Source organism: Lepus europaeus, chromosome 3 (genome assembly GCF_033115175.1).
Source record: "Lepus europaeus isolate LE1 chromosome 3, mLepTim1.pri, whole genome shotgun sequence".
Lineage (NCBI taxonomy): Eukaryota > Metazoa > Chordata > Mammalia > Lagomorpha > Leporidae > Lepus > Lepus europaeus.
In genome coordinates, this window is record NC_084829.1 from 92,196,893 (window position 1) to 92,209,967 (window position 13,075).

General features: G+C 38.4%; 1 pseudogene; it reads left to right on the forward strand.

The window, feature by feature from the left end:
- LOC133756602 (ubiquilin-1-like) overlaps positions 1-12,986 on the forward strand; it is a 44,018-nt pseudogene extending 31,032 nt beyond the window's left edge.
- Positions 12,987-13,075: the final 89 nt, after the last annotated feature.

Here is a 13,075-nt window from a genome sequence, read left to right on the forward strand (position 1 = left end):
CTTTTACTGGAATCATTTGGTTATTCTATTTAAAGGATCATGTCATCAACAATTTGACTTTCTCTTCCTGAGATCAAATCAGAGTCCTTTTTGATTTCTTGTTCTTGCCTGATATCTTTTTTTTTTTTAAACTCGAAAACCTTTCATTTAAGGAATGCAAACATCATGAGTTTCAAAAATACAAATTTATGGACATAGTGATTCTTCCACCCTACCTTCCCTCTTACTCACACTCCACTCTTCTTCCTCCTTTATCTTCTATCCCCATTCTTATTTTTTACTGAGATCCATTTTCAATGAATTTATAAATGTAAGATTAACCCTATACTAAGTATTCAATAAATAGTATAAAAAATTTCCTCACCAGTCCAGACAATTGCTGTTTACAGTCATCACAACTCAAAGTGTCAATTTCATTTCTACAGATTACCTTTTAGGTACTCTATTAGTTACCACAGATCAGGGAGAATATATGGTACTTTTCCTTTTGGGACTGGTTTATTTTACTAAGTATAATGTTTTTCCAATTGAATCCATTTTGTAGTAAATGATAGAATTCCACTTTTTAAAAATGCTGTCTAGTGTTCCATGTTTTGCACACCCCATGATTTTTTTTATCCAATCTTCAGTTGATTGACACTTGAGTTAATTCCATGCCTTAGCTATTGTAAACTGAACTGCAATAAACATGGAGGTACAAATAACTTTTACATTTCCCATGGGAAAATTCCCAGGAATGGTCATATGCCTGGGTCATATGGTAAGATTATATTCAGATTTCTGAGATATCTCCATACTATCTTACAGAGTGGCTGTACAAGTTTACATTCCCACCAACAGTGGGTTAGGGTACCTTTTTCACCATGTCATTGACAGGCGTTTGTTGTTTGTTGATTTCTGTATGAAAGCCATTCAAATGGAGGACAGGTGAAACTTCATTATAGTTTTGATTTGCAGTTCCCTGGAGGCTAGGGATTCTGACCATCTTTTCATGTGTCTGTTGACCACTTACTTGGATTTCATTCTTTGAAAAATGCCTGTTGTTTCCCATTTCTTAAACAGGTTGTTTGTTTTGTTGTTGTTGGGTTTCTTGGTCTCTTTTTAGATTCTGGATATTAATCCTTTAGAATTGCACATTCTGTCTGTTGCCTCTTCACCTTGCTGAGTGCTTCTTTTGCAGTTCAGAAGCTTTTCAGCTTGATATAATCCAATTTGGTAAATTTGTCAATGATCGTGCATGCCTCTCGGGTCTTTTCCAAGAACTCTTTGACTATTCCAGTGTCTTATAGGGTTTCTACAATGTACTCTAATAATTTGATGGTATCAGGTCATCCATTTTAAGTGGATTTCAGTGTAAGAGATAAGGTTGGGGTCTTGCTTCATACTTCTGCATGAAGAGATCAAATTTTTCCATCACTATTTGTTGAATACACTGTCCTTTATCCAAGGATTGATTTTGGATCCTTTGCCAAAAATAACTTGGTTCTAGATGCTTGGATTGATTTTTGGCATTTCTATTCTGATCCATTGTTCTATCCATAAGTTATTGTGCCAGTATCAAGATGTTTTGATTATAACTGCCCTGTAGTATGTTTTGAAATATGGTATTGTGATGCCTTGGGTTTTGTCTTTGTTATATAAGATTGCTTTAGCTGTTTGGAATCTCCTGAATGGGATTGCATTGAATCTGTAAATTGCTTGCGGTAATATAAACATTTTGATGATATTGATTCTACCAATCCATGAACATGCAAGAATTTTTTTTTCATTTTTGTGTCTTTTTTATTTCTTTCTTTAATGATTTATAATTCTCATTATAGAGATCTTTAATGCCCTTGGTTAAATTTATTCCAAGTATTTAATTTTCTCTAAAAATTGTGAATGGGATTGATCTTAGAAGTTCTTTCTCAGTATGGTATTGTCTTTGTATACTAAGGCTACTGATTTTTGTGTGTTGATTTTATATCCTGCCACTTTACCAAACTCTTGTATGAGTTCTAATAGTCTATTAGTGGAGTCTTTTTGGTCCTCTATATACAAGATCATGTCATCTGCAAATAGGAATAGTTTGACTTCCATATTCCTAATTTGGTATCTGTTGTTATATTTCCTTTTTCTCTTCTAATTTTATTTTACTAGGTCCAAGAGCTCTTCAACTAAGCCAATGTCTCATAGGGTTTCTCCAATGTACTCTAATAATTTGATGGTGCCTTTAAATTTCTTCATGCAGGCACCAATTGCCATAAACTTTCCTCTTAACACTGCTTTTGCTATATTACACAACTTTTGATGTTGTATTGTCATCTACATTTATTTCCATATTTTTGATTTCACTTTTTACTTCTTCTGCGACCCAGTCTTCATTCAGCAGTATATTGTTCACTCTCGATCTGTTTGCATATATCCTAGAGATTATTTTTAAAGATCTATTTATCTGAAAGAGTTACACATAGAGAGAAAGAGGCAGAGAGAGAGAGAGAGAGAGAGAGAGAGAGAGAGAGAGAGAAAATCTTCCATCCACTGGTTCACTCCCAAATTGGCCACAATGGCTGGAGATCTGCCGATCTGAAGCCAGGAGCCAGGAGATTTTTCCATGTCTCCCATGAGGGTGTAGATGCCCAAGGAACTTGACCATTCCCCACTGCTTTCCCAGGCCACAGCAGAGAGCTAGATCAGAAGCAGAGCAGCTGGGACTTGAGCAGGCATCCATATGGGATGCTGGCACTACAGGCCATGGCTTTGCCTGCTACACCACAGCACAGGCCCCATGAGAATCCTGAATTGTTAATTCCCAGCCTAATTTCATTGTGGTCAGATAAGATGCATAGTATGATTTCATTTTTTTGAATTTGCTGAGCCTTGCTTTATAGTCTAGTATCTGGTCTATCCTAGAGAAAGTTCCATGCACTCGTGAGAATATATGAATTCTGCAACTGTATGATGAAAAGTTCTGTAGATATCTGTTAGATTCATTTAGTCTGTACTAACTCTGTTTCCTTGCTGATTTTCTGTTTGGTTGAACTGTTCATTGCTGAAAGTAAGGTATGAAGTCTCCCATCACTCTTGTATTGGAGTGTCTGCCTCCATTTAGCTCCATCAACATTTCTTTTAAATAAACAGGAACTCTGGCATTGAGTGCATATACATTTATTGTAGTCATGTATTCCTGTTGAATTGATCCCTTAATCATGACATAGTGCCCTCTTAGTCTCTTTTAACAGTTCTTGTGTTGAAATCTAATTTTTCTGATATTAGGGCGGCTACACCATCTCTTTTTTTGGTTTTTGTTCACATGAAATATTTTTTCCATTCTTTCACTTTCAGTTTGCCTGTATCTTTGTTGGTGAGGTGTGTTTTTTGCAGACAGCAAATAGATGGATCTTATTTCTATTCCATTATGCCAGTCTTTATCTTTTAACTGGAGAGCTGAGGTCATTTACATTCAAGGTTATTATTGGTGGATATTGACTTGACCATGCCATTTTCCATGAGTATTCCTATTGTTTTCTTTGGACATCCTTTGTAGTCTTACTGGGAGATTTCTGTCTTCAACTTCATTCATAATGATGACCATGTTTCTGTGTTTCTGCATGTAGCATATCCTTAAATATCTTTTATAAGGCTGGACAAGTGATGACAAATTCTTCAATTTTTGTTTGTTATAAAAGCCTTTATTTTACCTTCTTTCATAGATGAGAGCTTTGCAGGAATAGTATTCTGAGTTGACAGTTTTCTCTTAAATCTTGAAATATATCTCACCATTCTCTCCTATCCTATAGAGTCTCTGAGAATATGTCAGGTGTGAGTCTAATTAGAGATCCTCTGCAAGTAATATGACATTTCTCTTGTGCACATTTAAGAATCTTTTCTTTATGTTTCACAGTGGAAAGTTTAATTAAAATGTGTCATGGTGAATAATTTTTCTGGTCATGTCTAGTAGGAGTTCTATATGATTCCTGTTCTTGGACATCTCTTTCTCTCTTCAAATTGAGGAAGTTTTCTGTAATTATCTCACTAAATAGCCTTCTAATCCATTCTCTCTTTCCACACATTCAGGAACTCCTAAGACCCATATGTTGGATCATTTCATATTATCCCATAAATCTCCAACATGGTTTTTTAAGTTTTCTTATTTTTTCTTCTTCTTTTTTTTTTTTTGGTCTGACTGTAAAATTTCTAGAGATTTATCTTCCAATTTGGATATTCTTTCTTCTGCCTCACTGAGTCTGTCTTTAAAGCTAACCACCACATTTTTTATTTGACCTATTTAATTATTCATTTCTAATATTTGATTTTAAATTCTCTTTAAAATCTCAATTTCATAGGAAATAAATTCACTCATGTCATGTATGGATTTCTTTAATTTGTGGATTTCCTTCTGATTACTTCTAAGTAATACTAAAATATTTTTTTTTGAATTCTGTTTCCAACATTTCTTCAATCTCTTCATTTTCATATTCTAGTTTTGAAGTGTTGTGTTCCTTTGGGGGCATTATTTTTTGTTTGTTTGTTTCTTGAATTTCTGCATTTATTTTTAGGTATTTGATGAGATAATTGTCAGTTTTTTTTCTTCTGATGGCTTTTAACTTTTGATGATGTCTCTTTGTCTTAGTGGAGGGTCTACTCTTTCAGTGAATACCCAGAGGCATATGCTGGATGTGGCCAAGGAGCTCTGTTCAGTGCTCCAAGGTAAGGGGAGTGTCAAGGCTACATCCAATTTGGGCATGGATTTGGATTTGATTTGCTTGTATTTTGTTAAGAATTTTTGCATGGATGTTTACAAAGGATATTGGTCTATAATTGTTTTGTTGTTGTATTTTTGCTGGTTTTTGAAATAAACTAATGAAGGCCTCAAAGATAGAATTTGGAAGAGTCCACTCCCTATCATTTGTTCTGAATAGCTCAAGAATTGATAATAGCTTTCTCTCAACAATTTGGTATGGGAGCTAGCACTGTGGCGTAGCAGGCAAGCCGTTGCCTGAAGTGTCAGCATCCCATATGGATGCTGGTTCAAGTCCTGGCTGTTCCACTTCCACTCCATTTCTCTAGTGTGGCTTGATAAAACAATGGAAGATGGTCGTAGTCCTTGGGCCCCTGCACCTGCGTGGGAAACCCAGAAGAAGCTCCTGGCTCCTGACTTTGGATTGGCCCAGCTTTGGACATTGTGGCCATTTGGGGAGTGAATCAGTGGATGGAATGCCTCTTTCTCTCTACTTCTGCATCTCTGTGTCTCTGCCTTTCAAATGAATAAATAAATCTTTAAAAAAATTTGGTATGATTCAGCTGTGAAGTCATTTTGTTTCTGTTCTTTTTTGTGAGCGGGCAGTTTACTGATTTAATCTTAACCTTAGCTATTGATATATTCAGGTTTTGTATGTCTTTGTGCTTCAATTTTTGGTAAATACATATGTCCATAAATCTGTCCATTTCTTCTAGAATTTCCAATGTGCTGCAGTCTAGTTATTTGTGGTAATTCCTAATGATTCTTTATATATTTTTGGAATCAATACAAATATCTCCTTTTTCAGCTATGGTTTTATTAGAGTGAGTATTTTCCACTATTTCTTGTTTAGTTAGACCAATGAATTATCAATTTTGTTTATTTTTTTCTAAAACTTCCTCCTTATTTCACTTACTTTTTAAAGATTTTTATTTCTGTTTGCTTTTTTTCTTCTTTAATTCATTTTATTTTCCTTCTACTAACTTTGGTTTGGTTTATTCTTGTTTTTCTAGGTCATCGAGATGCATTGTTCTATCATTTATTTTATTATATTCCAAATTTTTGACATAAAACTTATGGCTATGAATTTTCCTCTTAACATGACTTTTGCTTCATCCCATAAGATTTTTTAAAATACTTATTTATTTTTATTTGAAAGTCACAGAGTTACAGAGAGGCAGAAGCAGTTGACCGCAACAGATGGATATATGCTGAGCCAAAGCCAGGGGCTTCTTCCAGGTCTCCATTGTGGGTGCAGGGGCCCTAGGACATGAGCCATCTTCTACTGCTTTCCCAGGCCATAGCTGAGAGCAGGATTAGAAGTGGAGCAGTCAAGACTTGAACTGGCACCCATAACTGTTGTGCCACAGCACCAGAGCTTCTATCTCATACATTTTTATGTTGTATTTCATTTTCATTCATTTCAAGAAATTTTATTGTTCTTCTTTTGATTTATTCAATGACTTAGTGTTCATTCATTACCATGTTGTTCAATCCCCATGTGTTTGCATATTTTCTAGTGTTTTTTGGTGGTGTTGCTTCCCAGCTTCATTCCATCACGATCAGAAAAGATATACGATATGACTTCAATTTTTTTAATTGGTTGAAACTTGTTTTATGGTCTAGCATATGATCTATCCTAGAGAAAGTTTCGTGCAATGATGAAAAATTTGTGTATTCCAAAACTATGGATTGGTGATTGTAGCTAACTATTTGGTCCATTTGTTTTACAGTGCAGATAAGCTACAGAGCTTATCTATATTTCTTTATTGATTTCTCATCTAGGAGATTTCCTCATTGATTAAGGTGTTATGTTGAAATGTCCATTATTATTTTATCTCTCTCCTTTGATACATTAACAATTGTTTTCTAAAATTAGATGCCCTAGAATTGCTGCAGATATATTCACTATGTGATACTCTCTTATTTAGTTGATCTCATAATCATTACTTAATGACCTCCTTTGTCTTTTTTTAAAGTTCTTGTACTAAAATCCGTGTTACATGACAAGAATGTAGTAACTCCTACTCACATTTGATATCCATTTGCATGGGATATCTTTTTCCATACATTCATTTTCAACCTGTATCTTTATTGGTAATGTGTGGTTTTTGTAGGCAGCATAAAGATAGTTCTAGTTTTTTTTTTTTATTTTAACATATTCATGCACTCTCCATCTTTTAATTGAGGAATTTAGTCCATTTAACAGTGAAGGTTATTATTCATAAGTAATGAGTTGGTCTGGCCATTTTTCCACAAATATTCTTGTTTGTTTTGAATCTCCTTTGTCCTTTTACTAGAAAGCTTTCTAACTTCACATTGTTTCAGTATTCTGATTGTCTTTCCCTGCTTCTGTATGTAGCACAACCTTAAGTATCATTTGTAAGACTGGTGTTGTGGCAACAAACTCAATTTTGATTGCCTTGGACAGTTTTTATTTCAACTTTATTTATGAATGAGAACCTCACTTAGTAAAGTATCCTGATTGAGAAGTTTGTTATTGGTATTTCTTGGAACTTCTAGTATATATTTCCATTATGTCCTGGTTTGTAGGCTTACTGTTGAGAAATCTATTGTCATTCTGATGGGACTTCTTTTAAAAGTGACCTGCTACTTCTCTCTTGTAATTTTAAGATATGATTTTTTTCTGTTTCACCTTTGAATTTTTGACTCTAATGATTGCTGCTGATCATACCAATTTGGACTCTATGCACTTCCTGAATTTGGATGTCCATATCTTTTTTTCAAATTGGGTAAATTTTCTACTAAAATTACATTAAATAGATTAGCTAGGTCATTCCTTTTTTCAATTTCCTTTGGAAATCCAGAGATTCACATATTTGACTGATGGCATCCCATAAATCCCAAACATTGTTTTCATTCTGTCTAGTTTTTATTACTTTTTGGTGTGACTGAGAATTTCAAAACCAATCTTCTTGATTGAATATTATTTATTCTTCTCATCAAGTCTGTTTTAAGACTTCCCACTGTTGGGGCCGGCACTGTGGTGTAGTGGTTAAAGCTGCAGGCTTCTGTACATGCACCCCACATGGGCACCTGTTCAAGAACCAGTTGGTCCACTTCCAATCCAGTTCTCTGCTATGGCCTGGGAAAGCAGTGGAAAATGGCCCAAGTATTTGGGCCCCTGCACCCACATGGGAAGACCCATAGGAGGCTTCTGACTCCTGGCTTCGGATTGGCACAGTTCCGGCCTTTGCAACCAACTGAGGAGTGAACCAGTGGAGGAAAGACCTCTCTCTCTGCCTCTCCTTCTCTCTGTGTGTAACACTGACTTCAAATAAATAAATAAATCTTCAAAAAAAAGACTTTTCATTTTATTTTTATTGAACTTATTGAATGCTTCATTTTTAATATTCCTGTTTGATACTTTTTCAATATCACTATCTCTTCTCTGCTTTTCTCATCCTTGTCATGTACTGATGCCCTAAATTCATTTCACTGTTTCTTGCTATTTTTGAGTAACCTTAGAACCATTCTTTTTGATGTAGGCAGGCAGCTAGGATAAATTGATTAGATTACTGAGCTGGAAGACAGGACTTCACCTCATCCCTGTGTGATCCTATCTCCCTACATGACCTCACCTATATGCCCACCTACAAATCGGGCTACGTGACCACTCACTTTTCAGGGTGGATAAAAGGCTTGGAACATGGTGAGTCCAGCCCTTCTTTTGCCACTATTACCTTGTTACTCCATGGCTTTTGGGTGTGTGGCCTTCAGGCCACCCATGTTCTCCACCTTTGCTTCGTTGGTTGTGCTAAGCTGCTTGTGGTTACCCATCACCAAACACTCAATGCACGTGGCTCTTAGCCTGCTCTCTGTTCTGTATGGGCCCCAACTTAATCTCTAGACTTTTCTTTCTCCCTTAGATTAAAGCCCTCACTCCCCTATGCATTTCTTTCACTAAATAAATAGCTTAAAAAAAACTTACCATGCTGCCTGATCTATTTGAGCCAGTATTCAGAATTCTTTGATTTCCTGTCAAGAACCCACATAGCTTATTAATTTTGGAAATTTTGATATGCACAATGATTTCATTTTGAGTTGTTTTTCAGCAATTTTTTCAGTCTCCTATCCTTCATAGTCCAATACTAATGCATTATTGTATTCCTTTTGGGGAGTCCTACAGCCTTCCTTGCTCAGATTTCTTTTGTTTCTATGTTGATTTATGTGCAACTGTGATCCTATGTCTTTAATTTCTGGAGAATATTTGTCATATTTTTTATCAATGGCTTTATTCTTGGACCTTCACATATGAAGTTCAGTTGGGTGTCTAAGTCTTAAGCATGAGTTCCAGGCATGTGTGTTGGTTGGGATGTGGATCTTGGCCACTGTTTCTGAGTGAGGCAAGGGAACATGGCCACTGTTTCTGGGATGGGCAAGGGTCCAGAGTGACATCTAAGATATTGTTGGTGGAGTGCCCCTGGCTATAGTCAGTTACAGGGAGGGGTTGTTGGAGTGAACTGCTGTTTTTAAATTTTCAGCTTTTCTGTGTCATGGTAAGCAAGCTGATGCACAACATAGAGTTCATGGTATCAGTGCACTGCACCTACCTAAGTACGTATACAATCCAAGGCCCCAATTTATTCTCTATTGTGCATTGCAAAATCTTTGTGAACCCAACTCCAGTGTGGGGTGAGCACTGAGTCCCCGAAGTCAGGCTGGGCAGGTACACTAAAACCCAACAACAAACTGTGATTTGTTTCAGGTGGTCAGCAGAAGGGAGACCATAGGAAAGATTTTTGGCTCTCATTTCTGATAGAACATGCCGTCTTTTTTTTTTTTTTTTTTGTGGGAGGTAAAATAGCAAGGTTTATTAGGGAAGGGACATCCGTAAGAACAGATGGGCACCTCTCCAGACAGGATCTGGGAGTGCAGTTGCCTGGACGGGGCGGGGGGAGAAGGAGCAAGGTTACATGTTGAGTGGAGAGAGTATACCTGGCCAGGCAGGCTGGCGGCTCAGTAGAGAGGCAGAGGGCTGAGTGCGCAGTCCAGTTGAGGCCAGGGTTTTTTTTTTTTTTTTTTTATTTTATTGACAGGCAGAGTGGACAGTGAGAGAGAGACAGAGAGAAAGGTCTTCCTTTTGCCGTTGGTTCACCCTCCAATGGCCGCCGCGGTAGCGCGCTGCGGCCGGCGCACCGCGCTGTTCCGATGGTAGGAGCCAGGTGCTTCTCCTGGTCTCCCATGGGGTGCAGAGCCCAAACACTTGGGCCATCCTCCACTGCACTCCCTGGCCACAGCAGAGAGCTGGCCTGGAAGAGGGGCAACCGGGACAGGATCGGTGCCCCGACCGGGACTAGAACCCGGTGTGCCGGCGCCGCAAGGCGGAGGATTAGCCTGTTGAGCCACGGCGCCGGCCAAGGCCAGGGGTTTTTAAGGAGATGGGTCTTAGTCTTCACACACTTCCTCCTGAAACAAAGGACTTTATGGCTGAAACAAAGGACTTTATGGATGCAAATGTTATCAGACAGGAGGAAGGGAGCAGGGTGTTTGAGATACAGATACTGGGCTGCACCTGGGAGATTGTGGAAGATTGTCAGGCAGAAGGGGTGGGGACCTCCACTTGGCAGGTTATCGGGTAGAAGGGGGCAAGGCAGGGCAGGATGTGAATACTGAGCTGCCCCTGAAACAGCATCAGGATGACCTTGAGATGCAGCATATGCTGGACATAGATGTCTTCTCTTTAGGCCTGTTACACACACATAAGCTCATAACTGACTTCCTACCTAACATTCCCCCCTCAAGAGGTAATACCCAAAATTTTTCTTTGGGATTATGGATGGAGTTTCGTTTTCTGTAACTTCTTCAAAGCTGAAAACATGCCTTCATTTTTTTACAGTACTATGGGCTACTCAATCTGCCCTGCCCCAGTTACCTTCACAGTAGCACCATGTGGGCTTGGGCCTCAGGGTTGCTGCTGTCATGCTGGGCCCAGCTAGATCCATGATACTGTGTCTGCCCTGATAATGTGCAGAAATATTTCTGGGGAACCTCGACAGAAGATAGGCAAGAGCCTCTTGAGAGCAGGTCCCCTCTCATGAGCATCCCTCACTGCTGCAGTCCCTATGCTAAACACTGGAGGAGGAATCCATTTAGATTCCTCTTTTGTAGCCTGGAAGCCTTCAGTCTCCAAGTGAACACTTGTCACTGAGGTGTTGCTAAGTGACAACAGGATTCCTCTCCTAGGAGGATGACCAGGTGAGAGATCTCTGCAGATGCATACCAATTACACTCTACTCTGCACCCTAACCCCTGAAACAGGGAATCCCCTGGCCCCGAGCCTCAGACATTGCCTTGTTCTCCTACTGCTCTCTCTAAGCCATGACACCTATTATGGATGTTACACTGTGTTCCCAATTTTTCCTCCTGCCTCTGGTACACTGAGAAAAGCACTGACCTGTAGAAATTGCTATCTTGGAGTACCTAAGTGGAGGGGGAGTCAGACACTAGACTTTTTTATATAGCCACCATGAGTCCTCCAAAATGAATTCATTTTAATATCATTTTTCATAATATTTTAAATATAATTTATTTTATTTTGAGAGGCAGAGAGACAAAGAAACAAATGAAAACAAAGAGAAAGACACTGATCCACTCCACCAATTCCCACAATGTTCTGAGCTGAGATGTTGTCAATGGTAGTATTTATTTTTTGCCACTATTATTTCAAGTATTTCATAATTTAACCACTATAGATTTTCCATCCTATGTGGAAACAAGCTATGTACTCATATGGTATTAATAAGTAAAAAGGAAGTTGCCAGCGCCGTGGCTTAACAGGCTAATCCTCCACCTTGCGGCGCCGGCACACCGGGTTCTAGTCCCGGTTGGGGTGCCGGATTCTATCCTGGTTGCCCCTCTTCCAGGCCAGCTCTCTGCTATGGCCCGGGAAGGCAGTGGAGGATGGCCCAAGTCCTTGGGCCCTGCACCCGCATGGGAGACCAGGAGAAGCACCTGGCTCCTGGCTTTGGATCAGCGAGATGCGCTGGCCGCAGCGGCCATTGGAGGGTGAACCAACGGCAAAAAGGAAGACCTTTCTCTCTGTCTCTCTCACTATCCACTCTGCCTGTCAAAAAATAAATAAATAAATAAGTAAAAAGGAAGAACAAAATGGAAGTTTATTGTTGTAACAAAACAAATAGGACTTGGCCATAGACTGTGTAAAAGTGTGTGACAAGCTTCAATACTTGATACAATGTAAATTACAAGTGTAAAATCAACACCCTAGAATTAGTACAAGAAAAATTGTAAAAAAGCTAGAGAGAGAGATTTAATAAGCTAATATTGGTAATACAATATAACACTGAATATTCTCAGTCAAAAAGAAATAGAGACTGGCATCATAGCAAGTTGTTGCCTGCAATTTCACTATCCCATTTCAGAGTGCTTGTCAGAAGTGAGTGAATAGAGGTGTTATGATCTGAATAATATTTGTCTCCTAGAATTCTGCAGATATTTAAAATTTAGTGTCATAAGCTAATGGTATGAAAAAAGTGGAGACTTAATCCACTATAGTGTTTAAGAGGTGTACTTAGTGGGAAGTCCTTAGGTCACCCTTGGAAGACAGTTTTCACAAGAGGGTTTGGCCTTGCCATGCTGTGATGCTCCCTGGTTCACCATGTGCTCCTTCTTCCACCTGTGTCACCTTGATAGTGACATACACAGACACTCACACTCCTTGTCTCTTGCCACATGCTGCCCTGGGACTTCGCCAGCAAGAATTCCATCACCTGGTGCAAAACCAACTGGCTGACCAATCTTGGACTATGAACCTTCAGAACTGTGAACCTAAATAAATCTCTTCCTCTCATGAGTAGTTTGTCTGAGGCCTTTTGCTATAGTCATGAAAAGTTGACTGATATCATCAAGAAATGATGATATCACCAAAAATTGGTCTGTGAAAATCTTTTTTTATGAAATTTGGTTTTATTATGAAAATGTTTCACAACATACAAAATTCAACCCTCATCCATCATCCAGCATTGGGAACATATCAAGAAAATATTACATCTAGCATTTCTAGTTTGAAGTAGACAAGTTTCTTATGTTAGCTCAATCCACCATTCTAGTGCATTTTGCTTTTCTGCTTTTAACAGATGTCCTTAGAGATGTTCCACATGATCTTCAGAGGAACAGCATACCCAATATACCTGCAGTTTGCTCTTCTAGCTCCCCTGCCAGACATGTTACGTTCTTCTGCCAGTGTAAACATTGCTTTAAATCTCCTAAACAAGCATATTTATAAAATACATTCCTAGAACTGCTGTATCAGAGGTATATGTATTTACCACTGATACATTCTATGTTTCTTAGAAGCTATTTTACCAATTTTTA